Source organism: Salvelinus fontinalis, chromosome 13 (assembly GCF_029448725.1).
Source record: "Salvelinus fontinalis isolate EN_2023a chromosome 13, ASM2944872v1, whole genome shotgun sequence".
In the NCBI taxonomy this organism is placed as follows: Eukaryota; Metazoa; Chordata; class Actinopteri; order Salmoniformes; family Salmonidae; genus Salvelinus; species Salvelinus fontinalis.
In genome coordinates, this window is record NC_074677.1 from 37971976 (window position 1) to 37993042 (window position 21067).

A 21067-nucleotide genomic window follows, 5' to 3' on the forward strand; every position below is an offset into this window, starting at 1 on the left:
TCAACACACAGAGAACAAGAAATGTATTAAATCCTGAAAATACTTTTTGTGTGCTAAGCCAGGCTATTTTATAAACCTCGCTCTGAGGGGATAAATGCTGACACACTATAATAGCACTTGTCACACAGCTGGCAATCTTAATGCCAGCATAATGTATCAGAGGACTGCTGTTTTCTGAGCTTCTTCCTACCCTCTTCTTTCAGCAGACTATTCAGTCCGACAAAATTTGGGAACATTGGAATCATTGCACAGCAGCTCCCCTAATATGGCAGAGAATTCTGATCCGTGGATATTGTTCCCTGTATCAAATAACTATTAGGATTTGGGCATGTGTGTTAGGTGCTTTGGTATGGCAGATGTTGAGCTAACGGAGCTGTTTGAGGTGTCAACTGCTCAAACTCCACCCTCTCTTCAAAAACACAGCAGTCAACCGTGAAGATATTGTTCCTTTGTGTAAGGAGTCCATCGAGTTACTTGCCTTTTCCTTAGACTTACAATACATCTGTTAGTTTATATAATAAAGTTTAATTTCCCCTACAGCTACGCATGTGCACCAGCCTGCACTCATGACAAATGCACCAAGACTAATTGCTCTAAGTTTTAGTGTGGAGAAAATTCTAACTCAAACAGTAGGTTAAATCAGTCACTGGAGCATACATTTCTTTACACAGAATCTCAACTCAGTAAATCAGTTTCCCACCATTACTATAACATTTGATGTCCCTCCTAACAATGGTTGTCAAGCAATCAAGTTCCAGCCAATACAGTCAGAGGATAACCATGACCACTCTATTGAAACAACTTGCTTGAAAACTCGGAATTGAAATGTTTTGTGCTCTTGTTACTGTTTACGTTACAAGCATTACTGAGGCAAGATGATATAACGTGCATATATTTTGCTGCTATTATGCAAAACAGGCTTCAGAGATGCATAGCCTGGGGTTTCTCAGTCATATTTTACTTCAGAGTGCTTTTAAAAGTTTCTAATCTGCCAGATCCATAAAGGCCATTCTGTTGGGAGGAAGCTGTGGCTTGTGTCACAGCCTCATCATCAGTCAGAGCCTTGGCGCGGTGACTTGCAGCCACACTGTAACCCCACTGCTGGCAGACAATGACCCATTCCCCCAGAGGAGTACCTGGTCTCCAGACAATGACCCATTCCCCCAGATGAGTACCTGGTCTCCAGACAATGATCCATTCCCCCAGAGGAGTACCTGGTCTCCAGACAATGACCCATTCCCCCAGAGGAGTACCTGGTCTCCAGACAATGTCCCATTCCCCCAGAGGAGTACCTGGTCTCCAGACAATGTCACATTCCCCCAGAGGAGTACCTGGTCTCCAGACAATGACCCATTCCCCCAGAGGAGTACCTGGTCTCCAGACAATGACCCATTCCCCCAGAGGAGTACCTGGTCTCCAGACAATGACCCATTCCCCCAGAGGAGTACCTGGTCTCCAGACAATGTCCCATTCCCCCAGAGGAGTACCTGGTCTCCAGACAATGTCCCATTCCCCCAGAGGAGTACCTGGTCTCCAGACAATGACCCATTCCCCCAGAGGAGTACCTGGTCTCCAGACAATGTCCCATTCCCCCAGAGGAGTACCTGGTCTCCAGACAATGACCCATTCCCCCAGAGGAGTACCTGGTCTCCAGAGAATGACCCATTCCCCCAGAGGAGTACCTGGTCTCCAGACAATGTCATTCATTTTCATGTGAAAGGCCACACTGGGAGGAATTTCAATATGGCTGTGTGTGGACGTCATTGTCTTATTTTCTTTCTGAAACTTTAACCTGACAGCTCACCGCCTCTTCTCAAAACAAATGCTTTTGTTTGCAAGATTAATTCTCTATTGGTATGCCTGCATTGTCTTCAATATTTTCCAATGTCCCTGACTGTCAGGAAGTGTTGGGGAGTAGTGAACTACATGTAGTTCAACTAGTAATTTAATTACATTTGCAGTAGCTTGGTGGTAGTTGAACTAAATTCAAATCTCTGTATTGTTTTTTATTATTTACATACATTTTTTGCAATGTAGTGGTGTAGCTAACTACTGGAACTACACACCATATTTTTGCTAAGAGAAAGGAAAATATGGATAAAGTAGGGAAGAATGTTTTCTTTTTCGGCATCAGACCTGCCTAATTCTCACTTGAATCATCGTTTTTGTGTTTAATAGGCCAAATTACATATTCTGTTAACATCTGACTCCAGAGTGATCTGTTCTTGCAATTTGTAGTGAATGATAATTTTTCACAAATCTCCAAGAATCAAAAATGTGTCTGCATACTTTTGACCTTGTAGTGTATATGTTTAAGGATAACTTCAGTGTAGCTTAACTTCTTTCAGTGTGAAGTAATTGGTAGCTTGGTAAACTATATTTTCACAGTAGCTAACGCAACACTGCAGTTAGGTAAAATAATTACATCAGGGTCATAAAAAGAGAACTTGCCGAAAATCAGACTTTTTCCATCAAACCAGCAATCAAAATAATTCATTAAATGGACCTCAAATCCCACTTGCTTTAAGCCACTAAGGATTTAACTGAAGCCTAACAGAATGTGTATGAAGCTCAAAACCACTATTCTCAGAATCTCTCAAATTGTATTTATTTATTTATATATAACACACCTACTCATTTAAGGGTTTTTCTTTATTTTTACAATTTTCTACATTGTAGAATAATAGTGAAGACATCAAAACAATGAAATAGCACATATGGAATCATGTAGTAACCACGCCGGGAACCATTCTCTCACGCTCGTTTTAGGAGGCTGCTAAGGAATCTGTGCACGCACAGAGAAAAAACAACCCACTTTTCTCCTATTTTTGACACATTTTAGGCAAACTATGGACCACCCATAGCAGATGATTTGTAGTGCATATAACTTTTGACCATGTGGATGTAACATACCGGTCAAAAGATTGGAAACGCCTACTCATTCAAGGGTTTTTCTTTATGTTTACTATTTTCTACATTGTAGAATAATAGTGGAATCATGTAGTAACAAAAAAAAGTGTTATAACAAATCTAAATATATTTTAGATTTTTCAAAGTAGCCACCCTTCGCCTTGATGACAGCTTTGCACACTCTTGTCATTCTCTCAACCAGGTTCATGAGGTAGTTACCCGGAATGCATTTCAATTAAAATGTGTGCCTTGTGAAAAGTAAATTTGTGAAATGTCTTTCCTTCTTAATGCGTTTGAGCCAATCAGTTAAGTTGTGATAAGGCAGGGCTGGCATACAGAAGATAGCCTTATTTGGTAAAAGACCAAGTCCAAATTATGGCAAGAACAGCTCAAATAAACAAAGAGAAATGACAGTCCATCATTACTTTAAGACATGAAGGTCAGTCAATCCGGAACATTAAGAACTTTGAAAGTTTATTCAAGTGCAGTCGCAAAAACCATGAAGCGCTATGATGAAACTGGCTCTCATGAGGACCGCCACAGGGAAAGAAGACCAAAGTTACTTCTGCTGCAGAGGATAAGTTCACTAGAGTTAATTGCACCTCAGATTGCAGCCCAAATAAATGCTTCACAGAGTTGAAGTAACAGACACGTCGCAACATCAACTGTTCAGAGGAGACTGCGTGAATCAAGCCTTCATGGTCGAATTGCTGCAAAGAAACCACTACTAAAGGACAAAAATAAGAAGAAGCGACTTGCTTGGGCCAAGAAACACAAGCAATGGCATTACACTGGTGGAAATCTGTCCTTTGGTCTGAATTCCAAGTCCAAATGTTAGATTTTTGGTTCCAACCGCCATGTTTTTGTTAGACGCAGAGTAGGTGAACGGATGATGACATTGTGTGTGGTTCCCACCGTGAAGCATGGAAGAGGAGGTTTGATGTTGAGGGGGTTCTTTGCACGTGACACTGTTGTTGATTTATTTAGAAGTCAAGGCACAATTAACCAGCATGGCTACTACAGCATTCTGCAGCAATGCGCCATCCCATCTGGTTTGCGCTTAGTGGGACTATCATTTGTTTTTCAACAGGACAATGACCCAACACACCTCCAGGCTGTGTAAAGGCTATTTGACCAAGAAGGAGAGTGATGAGTGCTGCATCAGATGACATGGCCTCCACAATCACCCGATCTCAACCCAATTGAAATGGTTTGGGATGAGTTGGACCACAGAGTGAAGGAAAAGCAGCCAACAGGTGCTCTGCATAGACTGTTGGAAAAGCCTTCCAGGTGAAGCTGGTTGAGAGAATTCAAAGCTGTCATCAAGCTGTCATCAAGTGTGCAAAGTTGTCATCAAGAAGAATCTAAAATATATTTTGATTTGTTTAACACTTTTTTAGTTACTACATGATTCCATATGTGTTATTTCATAGTTTTGATGTCTTCACTATTATTTTAAAATGTAGAAAATAATAAACATAAAGAAAAACCCTTGAATGAGTAGGTGTTTCCAAACTTTTGGCTGGTACTGTACATCCACATGGTCAAAAGTTATATGCACTACAAATCATCTGCTATGGGCCGTCTATAGTTTGCCTAAAATTTGTCAAAAATGGGAGAAAAGGGGATTGTTTTTTCTCTGTGTATGCACAGATTCCTTAGCAGCCTCCTATAAAGAGCGGGAGAGAATGCTTCCCGGCGTGGGGCTATTGAGCTGGCCTCTCCAGCTGCCAGGGCACTCGGCGGTTTGAGGGTCCGCCAATCCTAGGGAGCTGTGGCGTTAACAGCGTGACTTTTAATCCACCCCCCCCCAACTGTGCAGTGGACTAGGGAATCCTTTCATGCTGGTCATTCACATAGCAACGCCTCGAGAGGGCTTTGAGGAGCCCCAGTAGAATGGGTTAAAGGTGGCATGGAGAAAGCCCTGGCTTACAGACACATTGGATCACTAGCCTTTGTAGAGCTGGACGGACAGACAAAGGAGAGGAAAACCTCAGCATAGCTCAAGATGGCTCCCATCTGATGTGTATACTCAGGTTTATGAAATGTGAAAGATATGGCTATTTGTCACTGTCAGGGCCTATGGTTATAATCACTATGTCTGTGTTATGCAATTTCTCCTGTGTAATTTCTTTCATTACACACAGTGGAAATTAAAGGGTCCGTTTCATAATTAATAATAAAATGTATTCTAGCTAAAAGTACATCTGGCGCAGCGACACACTTACAGAGGACTAGGCCCAGCAGGCCCATGGCATCAGCCGTTTAGTTAAATCTGCTTTGAAACGCCGGTTCTAATGGGCTTTGAACTGGCTGTCACACCCATCCGTTCCAGAGCCAGGGACTAGATCTGGAATGCAGCGAGACACAAGGGTTTCCCTACTGTTGTCTTCTCCATGAAGGAGATCAAACCACCGTTTGGGATCCTGCTCAACACATAGGTGTAACTAATGGAGTAAGATCCAATCAGAGTCTTTGTCTGTGTGTGTGTGTGTGTGTGTGTGTGTGTGTGTGTGTGTGTGTGTGTGTGTGTGTGTGTGTGTGTGTGTGTGTGTGTGTGTGTGTGTGTGTGTGTGTGTGTGTGTGTGTGTGTTCTCCGAAATATTGAGGATATAACAACGTTGACCCTAAGATAAAAGATAACACAAGAAGAGACATAGCATGTCTACACATTACCATACCTTTAGCCGTCCTTATAACAAAACGATTCAAAGCATGTTTAAATAAAACCGCTGTACACTATTAACACAGACCACCTGTTGCAAACTGTGGTACTGCTGCAAACTGTGAATGCAAAAACGATTATATTGTTGCAGCCCTCAGAGACAGAGAGCACATTGTTAGGGGAGCCATATGCATTTATGGAAAGCAATATCTGGATCCAAATCTCACAGTTGGTTTGGGTGATATGTGTACTGAGTTTCAAGGAGAGAGTGTCTGGTGGAATACCCATTTGTGTGACCTATGCCTCTGATATCTAACATCTGTTCCTCTCTCCTTGTGCTACACAATCCTCATTCTGTACAGAAACCTCTCCGCCATTGTTGGTGTAAGCATGAGCTAGGCATGTAGAGCTGACCCCCCCAACCCCCATATCCCAAGCCCTTGATTATTTAGTAGAGTCCCATGAATGTTGTAGTTAACTTAGGAATGGTCATGGATCGAGTGTGCCAAACAATGGTATTCTTGTGGTGTTCAACAATGACTCAGCCTACTCTGCCAATAAATATAAACTCAATGGCTTTGAGTCAACTGTATGTAACGGCTGTGTCAAGAGATAGAAAAACACATGCATCCATTTTCTCATGCAACAAAATGTCAGTAATGAAAAATATAACTTTTCTGGCTATTTTCTTTCATTTTATATGGCTACCACTAATGTACTACAATTCTGAATTTGCCTCCAGATACTGTCTACATATGAGCACCTATGTAATGGTAACTGCTTTGAGGTCCAATGTAATGACGCATGTGCAACAATAGGACATTAACAGACAACATGAATTATTAGTTGTCCCTTAAGCATTTGGGTATCTTTCGTTGCATTGGATAGCTCAGTATTTCATTAAGAGGGCTGTGTATGCATGAGTCACTGTTAAGGAACTTTACAGCCAGACTGTCGACAGATTCCTAAAAGGATTCTGCACATACAAGTCGCCACATGAAAAAAATTATTGTAACAGCGAGAAAGTACATATTTACTGCACGAGATTTGGTTTGTCCATTAACAGTTAATTTGTCTGGAAAACTCACTCCCTGGTGTAGCCCTGAGAAAACATGCTGTAAAACATTCCCCTGAATATTCCCTTTTCATGTATTGATTTAAATAAGTAACAAGAAGGGAAAAGGCCACTTAGAGCACCTTGATCGGTCAGCTAGACTAGAGCACTCAGATATGAGAATGTGGCCCACATAAGAATGAAGAAACATCAATGTTCTCATAGACATAAGATGTAGTAACAGTTTATGGATTTTTTTTCTCATGTATTCATTTCAAAATGTCTATAACCATATCTAACAATGGCATGGACGTACAAAGGCTTTTACTCAGGATCTCAGTTGCTCAAAATCAAGCCATCGATGGCTGCAAAAGGAAGCCCCAGACAACTGTCTAGACCAGTAGCTCCAGTGCATTCTAAAAGTGGAATATTAGAGTGCCTAATAACCAGTGTTTGTATTTATTAAGGATCCCCATTAAGGATCCCTGGGGTCCAGCAACATTAAAGCAGTTATATACAATTTAAAATATTACATGACATTACATTTCATAACACTTTTCACAACACATTAAGTGTGTTCCCTCCGACCACTACTCTACTATCACATATATACAATACAAAATCCATGTATACGTGTGTGTAGAGTGCATGTCTTATCATGTGTATGTGTGTCTGTACCTGTGTGTGTGTCTTCACAATCCCTGCTGTTCCATAAGCTAGCTTTTTTTCTCTTGATTCTACTGTTGAATCAGATACTGATGTGGAATAGATTTTCATGTAGCCATGGCTCTATGTAGTACTGTGCGCCTCCCATAGTCTGTTCTTGACTTGGGGATTGTCAAGAGACCTTTGGTGGCATGTCTTGTGGGGTTTGCATGGGTGTCTCAGCTGTGTGCCAGTAGTTCAAACAGACACCTCGCTGCATTCAGCATGTCAACACTTCTTACAAAAAAAGTAGTGATGAAGTCAATCTCTCCTCCGCTTTGAGCCATGAGAGTTACATGCATATTATTAATGTCAGCTCTCCGTGTACATTTAAGGGCCAGCCGTGCTGCCCTGTTCTGAGCCAATTGCAATTTTCCCTCTTTGTGGCATCTGACCACATGACTGAACAGTAGTCCAGGTGCAACAAAACAAGAGCCTGTAGGTCATGCCTTGTTGAGAGTGCTGTTAAGAAGGCAGAGCAGTGCTTTATTATGGACAGACTTCTCCCCATCCTAGCTACCATTGTATCAACATGTTTTGACCATAACACTTTACAATCCAGGATTACTCCAAGCAGTTTAGTTACCTCAATTTGCTCAATTTCCACATAATTTATTACAATATTTAGTTGAGGTTTAGTGAATGATTTGTCCTGAATACAATGCTTTTAGTTTTTGAAATATGTAGGACCTACCTAATCCTTGCCTCCTATTCTGAAACTAACTGCAGCTCTTTCTTAAGTGTTGCAGGGATTTCACTCACTGTAGTAGCTGATGTGTATAAAATCAAATAAAATGTTATTTGTCACATGTCCCGAATACAACAGGTTTAGACCTTACCGTGAAATGCTTACTTACAAGCCCTTAACCAACAATACAGTTCAAGAAATATATATTTTTTGAAATTGCTAAATAAACTAAAGTACTTTTTTTATCTATCAAAAAGTAACAATACATTTACATAACAATAACGAGGATATATCAGGTGGTACCAGTACTGAGTCCATGTGCGGGGGTACAGGTTAGTCAAGGTAATTTGTAAAGTGACTATGCATAAATAATAAACAGCGAGTAGCAACAGTGTAAAAACAAGGTGGGGGGGTCAATTTAAATAGTCTGGGTGGCCATTTGATTAGTTGTTCAGCAGTCTTATGGCTTGGTATATGGTATAGTGTTGAGTCATCGGCATATATGCACACACTGGCTTTACACAAGGCCAGTGGCATGTCACTAGTAAAGATTGAAAAAAGTAAGGGGCCTAGACAGCTGCCCTGGGGAATTCCTGAGTCTACCTGGAATGTGATGGAGAGGCTTCCATTAACGAGCACCCTCTGTGTTCTGTTTGACAGGTAACTCTTTATGCACAATATAGTAGTGGGTGTAAAGCCATAACACATACATTTTTCCATCAGTAGACTAGGATCGATAATGTCAAAAGTCGCACCGAAGTCTAACAAGACAGCTTCCACAATCTTTTTACCACGAATTTCTATCAGCCAATCATCAGTCATTTGTGTTAGTGCCGTGCTTGTTGAATGTCCTTCCCTATAAGCATGCTGAAAGTCTTGGCAATTTGTTTACAGTAAAATGGCATTGTATCTGGTCAAACACAATTTTTCCAACTGTTTACTAATAGTTGGTAACGAGCTGATTGGTTGGCTATTTGAGTCAGTTAAGGGGGCTTTTACTATTCTTGGGTAGTGGAATTACTTTTGCTTCCCTCCAGGCCTGAGGGAACACACTTTCTAGTAGGCTTAGATTGAAGATATAAAAAATAGGAATGGCAATATCGTCCGCTATTATCCTCAGTAATTTTACATCCAAGTAGTCAGATCCCGGTGGCTTGTCATTGTTGAACAACAAAAAATGACCTCTTCCACACTCACTTTACAGAATTCAAAATTACAATGCTTGTCTTTCATAATTGTATCAGTTATACTTGGATGTGTAGTGTCAGCGTTTGTTGCTGGCATGTCATGCCTAAGTTTGCAAATCTTGCCAATGAAAAAAGCATTAAAGTAATTGGCAATATCAGTTGGTTTTGTGATGAATGAGCCATCTGTTTCAATTAATAATAGAGCTGAATTTGCCTTTTTGGCCAACATTTCATGTAAGGTGCTCCAAAGCTTTTTGACTATAATTCTTTATATCATACATCTTTGTTTCATTGTATAGTTTCTTATTCTTTTTATTCAGTTTAGTCACATGATTTCTCAATTTGCAGTCCATTTGCCAATCGGTTGTGCAGCCAGACGTATTTGCCATTCCTTTTGCCTCATCCCTCTCAACCATACATTTTTTTCAATTCCTCATCAATCCACAGGGATTTAACAATTGTTCAAGTCATTCTCTTAACGGGTGCATGCTTATTAGTAATTGGAATAAGCAATTTCATAAATGTGTCAAGTGCAGCGTCTGGTTGCCCCTCATTACACACCACAGACCAACAAATATTTTTTACAACAACATAGGAATCACTACAAAACTTCTTATATACTATATTAGGCCCAGCCTTTGGAACTTTGTCTTTCCTAGATATGGCTACTCCTGTAGATTGTGATCACTATATCAAATGGATTTGCATACTACTTTAATCTTTACACGAGTGAGTTCCAAATATCTCTAACGGTCACCCCAACGTGAGTTGTTTTAAGCAAGTGATGTCAGAATTCACTCATTGTTCCAAAATGTGATTGTTAAGAAAAAGGACAGTTAACACGCGCTGCCTCATTATCTATTATCTATATATGCCTCATTATCTATATGTTTCAACTTGTCAATTTCAAATGATTTTCTTTAAAAAACAACAGTTTGAATTGAGGTGTGTTCAGCCTCCTTAATTCACATAGAAGTAGCCCATTTCACTATTGCTGTAACGGCGTTCCTCTCTCTCTTCATAAGAAGAGGTGGAGTAGTGATCGAGCCAAGGCGCAGCGGGTTGTGAATACATGATGATTTATTAAATAAACAAAACAGACAAAGACGAAAACGAACTATACTTGATATAACTAACAAAATAACAAAACGATGTAGACAGACCTGAACAAATGAACTTACAAATACACGAAGCACGCTGACACAGGAACAGACTACATAAACGCACGAACAAACCGAAACATTCCCGTATGGTGTAACATCGACACAGACACAGGAGACAATCACCCACAAACAAACAGTGAGAACACCCTACCTAAATATGACTCTTAATTAGAGGAGAACGCAAAACACCTGCCTCTAATTAAGAGCCATACCAGGCAACCAAAACCAACATAGAAACAGATAACATAGACTGCCCACCCAAAACACATGCCCTGACCTAAACACATACAAAAACAACATAAAACAGGTCAGGACCGTTACAGAACCCCCCCCTCAAGGTGCGAACGCCGGGCGCACCAGCACAAAGTCCAGGGGAGGGTCTGGGTGGGCAGTTGACCACGGTGGTGGCTCCGGCTCTGGACGCTGTCCCCACACCACCATAGTCACCCAACGCTTCTGTCTACCCCTTCCAATGACCACCCTAAAACTCACATCCCCTAAATAAACGGCCAGCACCAGGAGAAGGGGCAGCACCGGGACAAGGGGCAGCACCGGGACAAGGGGCAGCACCGGGACAAGGGGCAGCACCGGGACAAGGGGCAGCACCGGGACAAGGGGCAGCACCGGGACAAGGGGCAGCACCGGGACAAGGGGCAGCACCAGGATAAGGGGCAGCACCAGGATAAAGACCAGCACCGGGACAAGGGGCAGCACCGGGACAAGGGGCAACACCGGGACAAGGGGCAGCACCGGGACAAGGGGCAGCACCGGGACAAGGGGCAGCACCGGGACAAGGGGCAACACCGGGACAAGGGGCAACACCGGGACAAGGGGCAATACCGGGACAAGGGGCAGGTCCCGGCTGATATACTCTGGCAGATCCTGGCTGAGGGACTCTGGCAGGTCTATGCAGGCTGACGGCTCTCGACGCTCATGGCAGGCTGACGGCTCTCGACGCTCATGGCGGGCTGACGGCTCTCGACGCTCATGGCGGGCTGACGGCTCTCGACGCTCATGGCGGGCTGACGGCTCTCGACGCTCATGGCGGGCTGACGGCTCTCGACGCTCATGGCGGGCTGACGGCTCTCGACGCTCATGGCGGGCTGACGGCTCTCGACGCTCATGGCGGGCTGACGGCTCTCGACGCTCATGGCGGGCTGACGGCTCTCGACGCTCATGGCGGGCTGACGGCTCTCGACGCTCATGGCGGGCTGACGGCTCTCGACGCTCATGGCTCTCTGACGGCTCTGGCAGATCCTGTCTGGTTGGCGGCTCTGGCAGATCCTGTCTGGTTGGCGGCTCTGGCAGATCCTGTCTGGTTGGCGGCTCTGGCAGATCCTGTCTGGTTGGCGGCTCTGGCAGATCCTGTCTGGTTGGCGGCTCTGGCAGATCCTGTCTGGTTGGCGGCTCTGGCAGATCCTGTCTGGTTGGCGGCTCTGGCAGATCCTGTCTGGTTGGCGGCTCTGGCGGATCCTGTCTGGCGGACGGCTCTGGCGGATCCTGTCTGGCGGACGGCTCTAGCGGCTCCTGTCTGGCGGACGGCTCTAGCGGCTCCTGTCTGGCGGACGGCTCTGTAGGCTCATGGCAGACGGGCGGCTTTGCAGGCTCATGGCAGACGGATGGCTCAGACGGCGCTGGGGAGACGGATGGCTCAGATGGCGCTGGGGAGACGAATGACTCAGATGGCGCTGGGGAGACGGATGACTCAGATGGCGCTGGGGAGACGGATGGCTCAGATGGCGCTGGGGAGACGGATGGCTCTGGCCGGATACGGCGCACTGTAGACCTGGTGCGTGGTGCCGGAACTGGAGGCACCGTGCTAAGGATAAGCACCTTCCTACTAGTGCGGGGAGCAGGGACAGGGCACACTGTACTCTCAAAGCCTACTCTATCCCTGATGCGAGGTACCGGCACTGGTGACACCGGGCTGAGGACAAGCACATCAGGATTAGTAGGGGGAGAAGATACAGTGTGTTCAGGGCTCTGGAGACGCACAGGAGGCTTAGTGCGTGGTGCCGGAACTGGAGGCACCGAACTGGATACACGCACTACAGAGAGAGTGCGTGGAGGAGGAACTGGGCTCAGGAGACGCACTGATAGCCTAGTGCGTAGTGTAGGCACTGTAGGTACTAGGCTGGGGCGGGGAGGTGGTGCCGGAAATACCGGACCGTGGAGGCGTACTGGCACTCTTGAGCATTGAGCCTGCCCAATCTTACCTGGTTGAATACTCCCGGTTGCCCGACCTGTGCGGGGAGGTGGAATAACCCGCACCGGGCTATGTAGGCGAACCGGGGAAACCATGCGTAAGGCAGGTGCCATGTATGCCGGCCCGAGGAGACGCACTGGAGACCAGACGCGTTGAGCCGGCCTCATGACACCTGGCTCAATACCCAATCTAGTCCTACCAGTGCGGGGAGGTGGAATAACCCGCACTGGGCTATGCACTCGTACAGGAGACACCGTGCGCTCTACTGCGTAACACGGCGCCTGCCCGTACTCCCGCTCTCCACGGTAAGCCTGGGAAGTGGGCGCAGGTCTCCTACCTGCCCTAGGCCCACTACCTCCTAGCCCCCCCCCAAGAAATTTTTGGGAATTACTTACGGGCTTTTTGGGCTTCCGTGCCAGACGCGTTCCCTCATAGCTCCGGTTCCTCTCTCCGGTAGCCTCTGCTCTCCTCAGTGCCTCCAGCTGTTCCCATGGCTTTTCGGGCTTCCAGCCACGTCTCCTTGCTGCCTCCTCAAACCACCGCTCCTGGGCTTTAGCTGCCTCCCTCTCTTCCTGAGAGCGGCGATTCTCTCCTGCCTTAGCCCAGGGACCTTCTCCATTCAATATCTGCTCCCAAGTCCAGGAGTCCTTGTTTTCCTGTCCCTTACTCCAATTACTCCGCTGCTTGGCTCTGGAATGGTGGGTGATTCTGTAACGGCGTTCCTCTCTCTCTTCATAAGAAGAGGTGGAGTAGTGATCGAGCCAAGGCGCAGCGGGTTGTGAATACATGATGATTTATTAAATAAACAAAACAGACAAAGACGAAAACGAACTATACTTGATATAACTAACAAAATAACAAAACGATGTAGACAGACCTGAACAAACGAACTTACAAATACACGAAGCACGCTGACACAGGAACAGACTACATAAACGCACGAACAAACCGAAACATTCCCGTATGGTGTAACATCGACACAGACACAGGAGACAATCACCCACAAACAAACAGTGAGAACACCCTACCTAAATATGACTCTTAATTAGAGGAGAACGCAAAACACCTGCCTCTAATTAAGAGCCATACCAGGCGAACAAAACCAACATAGAAACAGATAACATAGACTGCCCACCCAAAACACATGCCCTGACCTAAACACATACAAAAACAACATAAATCAGGTCAGGACCGTTACAATTGCAGACAATTTAGGTGTGATGCTTTACTGAGCTGGACAAACTTCTCTCTTCGAGGAGAACCCAAGCACTTCCCCAGTGTTTCCGACAGATTAAGTATACATTTGCACGAACTGGCACATTTTCTGTCTGTCGCTCCAATTGCCTACATTGTTGTTTTTCTTACAAATAATATCTTTGGACATCTGTGCGTTCCTATCCAAGTCAGTGCCTTCTTTTATGTATATCGTGTTGTGATTTCTACTGTAGCATACAGTAGGTATGGAGCATGATGTATTTACAGTTTTATTCACATGTTTTCAAGTACTGGTGACAAATAATGCATTCCGATTATTGCATAGATTTTAATAGACACTTAATGATGTGTGTAAAATACTTTTTTGAAGGTTGTCCTGATTATGATGAGCTAATGCTAAGCTATTTGCCAGCTACGTGTGGTACCATATGCTTGTTGACATTATACAATGCATTCTGGGTGTCACGTAAAGTCTGTCAGACCAAAGATGTTATAATGAGGTGAAGGAATGGTTCACTCATCTTTCGAGTAAACTTACGGAAGTGAATGAAGGGAAGTGAATGATCGTAGATGACACACTCCCTTCAACATACATACTGCAACCAGACCAAACTCGTCTCCTCTTCTTATCTTTGGTTGACACGAAAAAACAAAACATGGTGGCGCACACAAACTACCCATCGTCAGATTACTTTCGGATACTATAAATTGTTTAAATCAATTATTTAGATTAATGGGGAGCTCACCCATGATGTAATGAATTCTAAATAGTAATTGCTATAAGCTAATTCATATTGTGGCTTCTGTCAGCCAAGAGTTTGTCAGCCAAGCTAAATATGACCACTTGTATTACATCAATCTTTCCTCAGTTAGTGCTAGGACTAATGTAGCCTACATTTTCCAGTTTGGATGATTGTGTTATGCTGTCACTACTTCTGTGAATGTCTGACCATTGCATCTAAAAATAAACTGGACACATTCAGGACAGAACTTTATTAGGACTGTGTTTGTACAAAATGTTTCTGTGAAAAAAGTGTCCAACTCAAACGCTGACTGTTGCGTCAATCAAAACTGGACGTTCTAAATAAGCGTTATAATCACACCGGTTTGAGCATTTCCCGCAGGGATCACTATGTTGGGACGTGTCAAAGGCTTAAAGTAAATTTGTGCAGCATTAGTAAAGATGTGATCAATATATATTTATGATTTCATTCCTGTGCTGTTTGTAAACTACCCTGGTAGGTTGATTGATAACCTGAACCAGGTTGCAGTCACAAGTTACAGTTTTAAGCTTTTCCTTGAGTGGGCAGCTCGATGAAAGCCAGTCAATATTTCAATCACCCAGAAAATATACTTCTGTTGATATCATATATATTATCAAGCATTTCACATGTTATCCAGATACTGACTTTTAGCACTTGGTGGTCTATAGCAGCTTCCTACAAGAGTGGGCTTGAGGTGAGGCAGATTAACCTGTAGCCATATTACTTCAACTGTATTTAACATGAGATCCTCTCTAAGCTTAACTGAATTGTGGTTCTGAATATAAACAGCCACACCTCCACCTTTGGCATTTCTGTATTTTATGTAGATCTTATAACGATGTATTGCTACCACTGTATCAAAGGTATTATCTGAGTTTCAGATATTGTCAGAATATTAATGTCATCTGTTACTAGCAAATTATTGATTTCATGAACCTTGTTTCTTAAGCCTCATATGCTAACCTGGGCTATTTTTACCACTTTTTTGGGATGCTTGATTGTTTTTATTGCTTTACTGGAAAGTGTGGCAGAAGCAGACAGGATCATGTTATTTATGTTTGTACAGATTGAGCTGCACACAGTGGACTTCCTACTAGGGACACCGCCTCGGTGGTTCATAGGCACATGATTACTGCATACATTAGCTGTAGGATCAGCAGAGGCATTCAGGGCAGTTAGAGGGACATACATTTGGTTACTTACAACACCCCTGGGATAATGTACATTTGCTGAAGCATTATGACAACTCAGTGCCTTATAATGCTGAGAAAGGATCCAGGAACCCAAATGATTTGGGTGGATCCCATCCTCTTTATAAAAATAGTTTTGTTTGCAGAAGGTATCAAAATTGTCAATAAATGTTACACCCACAGAGCTGCAGTAGTCACATAACTGCCAGTTATGGAGGGCTAAAAGTCTGCTGAAACATTCAATGCAAAGATTTAGGGAGGGCACAGGGACATATATTATGGGGAGTTTGTTGGTGTCAAGCAGAGATCCAATCAGTTCTTTAAAATCCATCTTCAGCTGTTCTGAGCTGCCCTTAATGTATTTGAATCAGAGTCAATTTCCTGATGCATGTTTAAATTGTTTGGGAGCAGCTTACTGATGTCCTGTACTCGTGCTCCTGGATAGCACAAAGTTTTGCTCCAAGAACTGAGACATTTCTCACCATTGAACTGCCCAATACAACGGACACAGAAGGGGATGAAGAACTCTGCTCATTCCTACGCCTCACACAATTCGTGGAACCTTTCATAGGCCCACAAGAAGCAGGATAGCATACGCCCGCAGCTCCCGGGCGATAGGTCCAGCCCTCCCTCAGCAGGCAGTGCCCTGATAGATCCAGAGAGAAGGAAAGGAGCTGAACTTGCTGCTGGATTCAGCCTAGTTGGAGTCAGCGCAGCCGTCGCAGACATAGGTAGTCCCAGCGATGAAGGCGCAGTTAGATCAAACACCAGGGCGGCGAAGCTATTCCTCATGTCAATCTGCTCCGGACCTCTCGCAGGCATTCCAGTCCGCTTAGCAGCATGCCGCTGCCTTCGTTTTCCACGACTTGTGACATGAGACCAGCGCTGATTGGAACAATCCTCTTGCTGTTCTCCGTCTACTCCACTGCAAGATGGAAGAGGAGAAGCAGATGGAGACGACTTCCTTGGCAGGCAAGTTCCAGGTAGCATAGGCCATTCAGATAGGGACAGATGACAAGGTGGGGATACATCCATTAAGCCCGAGTGGCGTCCAGGCACAGGAGTTGAGAGAGAAAAAGTTCCAATTTGCGTTTTCCCCCATAAGTTCACACAGAATTGAAATTTGCTTGCTAAGGATAGCTACCTCATTCCTGTAATCCTCCGCAAGCAAACAATTGCTGCATTGAAACTCCGGATTGTCAATATTGCCCCGGAAAAGAGCGTAATAAACACAGCTGCTACAGTGCTGGAGACGTCCGTTAGCTATTCCAGGCGAAGCAGGCTCCATTGCAACCTAGCTAGCTGGCTAGTAAGTAGCAGATGTTGCAGGGCAACTCCAGTCCTCGGGGGCCTGATTGGTGTCACACTTTTGCTCCAGCCCCAGCTAACACACCTGACTCCAATAATCAACTAATCATGATCTTCAGTTAAAAATGCAATTAGTATAAAAGCAGGTGTGTTTGCTAGGGATAGGGGAAAAGTGTGACACCAATCAGGCCCCCGAGGACTACTGAAATTGCCCAGGCCTGTAAGAGAGTTGGGGGTTGTTACTCCAACAAGGTCATATTATCTATTACTCATTACTTCTTTTAACAGTAACAAATTACTTTACTTATCACTTAATGGGAAAAGTGATTAGTTGCAATACTCTTTATATTACTTTTGCCTTACACCCCAAAAGGTTGCTCAATGTAAACAACATTACAGAGGTAGGATATTAATTTGTGCCAGTTTGCTACAGCAGTAATATAATTCTGCAGCAACAAGAAATTAGAATTATTATGTGGATTATAATTTATGGACGTTTTTGTCGGGGTTGATAGATTTTGTTGTTAGGGCAAATCAAGTCTGAAATTTCAAAGTGGAAAGTACAAACTTTATAAGCCTTTTTAAAACTCAAAAACACTCAAATGTTGCATTTCCTGTGTGCAGTACAATTCTCAGCATCAAAAAATGATCAAATTAAGATCCTACATCTCTACATTACGTAGGACTATTCTACCGTGGATAAGGGCAGAATTTCCTCTACAACATACCCAGTTACAAGCTTGTTCAGCTCCCCCCGGGTTACAGCCTGTCCTCCAGAACTATTGAAATCAAACCTTGGTTGTTTGGATGAGGTAGGCCTAAAGACATCTTCAGCAGCAGTGGTCAGGCCTCAGGGATCTTTCACTACAAGTTTCGTCTTGCTTTTGCAGGTGCTTCAAGAGATTTGGAAGTTCTGTTTCTAGCAGTGGAGAGCACAGTTTATATTTTACAGTTATATTCTTGTCATTTTATCCTCCTACCAAATCAAAGTAATGGTAGGACTTCCACGCTGAGAAACTCAACGCTTCTGCCATGTTTAATCTCCCTCACTAAAGCAGTTAGTAGTAACATGTGAGTGTAAACAGGAACTTGGTGAGAGGACATCAAACTCAGGTTGAAAACAATTAGAATCGGGGGGGGGGGGGGTTTAAATATTGCGCCAACAGAGCGGGAATAATAATCTTCAAAAATATTTATTTGGATCAATGACTGTAATAGGAAGGGAATGATAACGAAAGTAACGAAGTAACAATGAACTATCTGTGATCAGTAACTGTAATATTATTACTCAAATTGGAACAGTACTACTTGTTACCACAAAAACTTATATTATTTCTGTAACGGGTTACTTTGTAACGCGTTAACCCCAACACTGCTAATGACTGACTGCTTTTACTTTCCTTTCATTCTTGAACTAAGCCGCCCTGAGGTGGCTCTAAGTCTCTCCTCTTTGTGATGGGGCCTGGGTTTCTGTGAAACGTTATCAGAACCAGCGTGAAGGGATGAGGCCAGGAGGAGAACAAAACCACTCCTGTGACACTTCTCAAAGGAATCTCTTTCTTGTGTAAACTACGGCTGAAACCAAGGGAGCAGGGGCATGGGTGGGTTTATTAAAGGCTGCAGGGTTGGCACAGCCTATTTAAACAGTGACAGAGTTAATCTCTAGACTGTCACTTTTAATCACAGGAGCATTGATCATGATGGCACAGTCAGGCAAAGCTCGAGCTACTTCACTTGGCTCTAATGCATTAAACACACAGGCCACTCGATATTTGCTCAATTTATCATACACTGCTGAATCTTCCGACCAAGCTAGATCTGTAATTGTCTGTATGGAAGGCCATGTGACTTTGGGGGAACAAATAAAACACAAATCAATATCAATTTTCTCTCCCGTTTTACAATGTGATGTCAAACTGTTGACATAACCGTAGACCAGTCACTGCAGACAGTCCCTCGTGTCGGTCTTCACAGAGTGAGAATTCCGAGGTTTCACCCCTCTTAAAGATAACTTCAATAACACATTAGCTGAATGGTTAAAACATTAACTGACTGGTGCCTCCCTTCTCTTTTTTTTTTGTCTCCACTTGTTTTTCCTTGAGGATTTAAATCAGGGATTTGTTGAATTACCTAAAGCTGGAGGGTCTTATTTCAAGATTGCGCAAACAAAAATAATACTCCCTGGCTTTAACAGGCAAAGATCATTTCTGAATCATTGGCAAAAGTATAATTATGGTATGAAGTGCACCATCAAATGGAATGAAACTGCTTTCAAACGTATTTTTTTCTTAACAGCCAGCTTCGTGTTGTCCTATCATAACCTCTGTGAGAAGAACTTTCAGAAAATGCCCTCATGAAGATATTATAAAACTATTACTGTTTGCATGTAATTGCAAGTTGTCTAAAAGCTTACCATTGCCTGTATTTCACATGTGCCAATGGTTAAACACAACAAATATAGTCTCTTGACGACATACAGTAGGCCTAACTGGCCACCACCTGCTTGGGTCTGTCTGACACCGAACTCATAATCTCGGGAATTACTAGGTCAGAATTACATTACAAGGCCAGAATTACATATTGTTCACACAAGGGAGAGAGATGGCAGGGTGAATGTATGAGATTTAGCAGTGATGGGTCTCAAAAACAGATAGTGACAAATGACTATATTCTTTCTCAATGTTTTTGTGAGATACCAGTCCCAGCCCAACATGGGAATTGCTATACCACACTATATTATAAAATGACAAATATGACATCAAGTATATTTTCTAAGGCTATAACATGCATAACAAAATAAATACAAGTTTGTCATAATATATTTGATTGTGCTTTGAAAAAAATCATGGTAGATCTGTAGTAAATGCAGGTAAATCTATATTAAGTTAATAGTGAGCTCACTTCTGAGATTTTCAATTACCTCATTTTATTCCATCCTGAGAAATTAGAGAGAAGCAGGTTTGTTCAATATCAATAAATCCAATTACAGCTATTTCCCCCTTGCAAACACTCCATTTAGCTGCTGTCTCAGAAGAGAGAAAAAGCTAAAATAATATATACGGTTATCTATCCTTCTTGCAGAAGAAACAGCACTCCTACAGCAATATCACAGCAAAATAAAATAAAATAACAATCTATTGGTTGTAATAGTTATATCTATAAATATACACCTGAAATACAATGTGTGATACCTTTACCTATGATGGATTTGAACTAGGGCTGTGAAACTATTAAAATAATAAAATCGACTATATCACAATTTTGAAATTTTCTACAATTTGGCCCAAAATAAAGATTTTTCCACTTAAAAAGTAGTGCATTGAGTTACAGGAATAATATACTTTGATTGTAAAGGACGGAAACACCATAATGTTTTAATAGCATTTTCACCATAAACAACACAAAAGTCACAAGCATACAGCTATTAATGCTCCCAATGTTTAAGTAGAACTACTCTCTCTTATCAATGTTCTTGAAGTTTAACACTTGCACGCACGCACGCACGCACACGCACACACACACACACACACACACACACACACACACACACACACACACACACACAGCTTTAAGTACTATTAAATCTTCAGGCATTCTAAATGAGTGTGACTATAGGAAATAATGACTGGCTATATGGATACAAATAACAAAGAGCTTTTAAACATGTCCAACAATGTTAAGAAACCACCATAACCATCTGTACTCTTCAGATAACTTTACACACATAGGCCTACACACTCTCCCTCCCTCAAACACCTCTCTCTCACACACGCACGCACGCGCTCGCTGTGTGTGTGTGTTGAAGCATCTATACCGTGTGTGTGTGTGTTGAAGCATCTATTTGGATGGGCTATACCATCCAACTGTGTATAGCCCAGTCAGTGGTCAAGTTGCTAGCTAGCTAAACAATGTTTGTTATCAAACCAGAAAATAGAGGCTCACACGTAGTTTAAAACGGCCCGTGACATGTGCACGAATCAACGGCAGAAAGAAAAAGCATAACTCTGGTAAT

General features: G+C 43.1%; 1 protein-coding gene across 1 annotated transcript in view; it reads right to left on the bottom strand.

Annotated features, from left to right (window-relative positions):
* Positions 1-21067, bottom strand: part of LOC129868618 (ephrin-B1-like) — an 87326-nt gene that overhangs the window by 61934 nt on the left and 4325 nt on the right. The window lies entirely within an intron of this gene.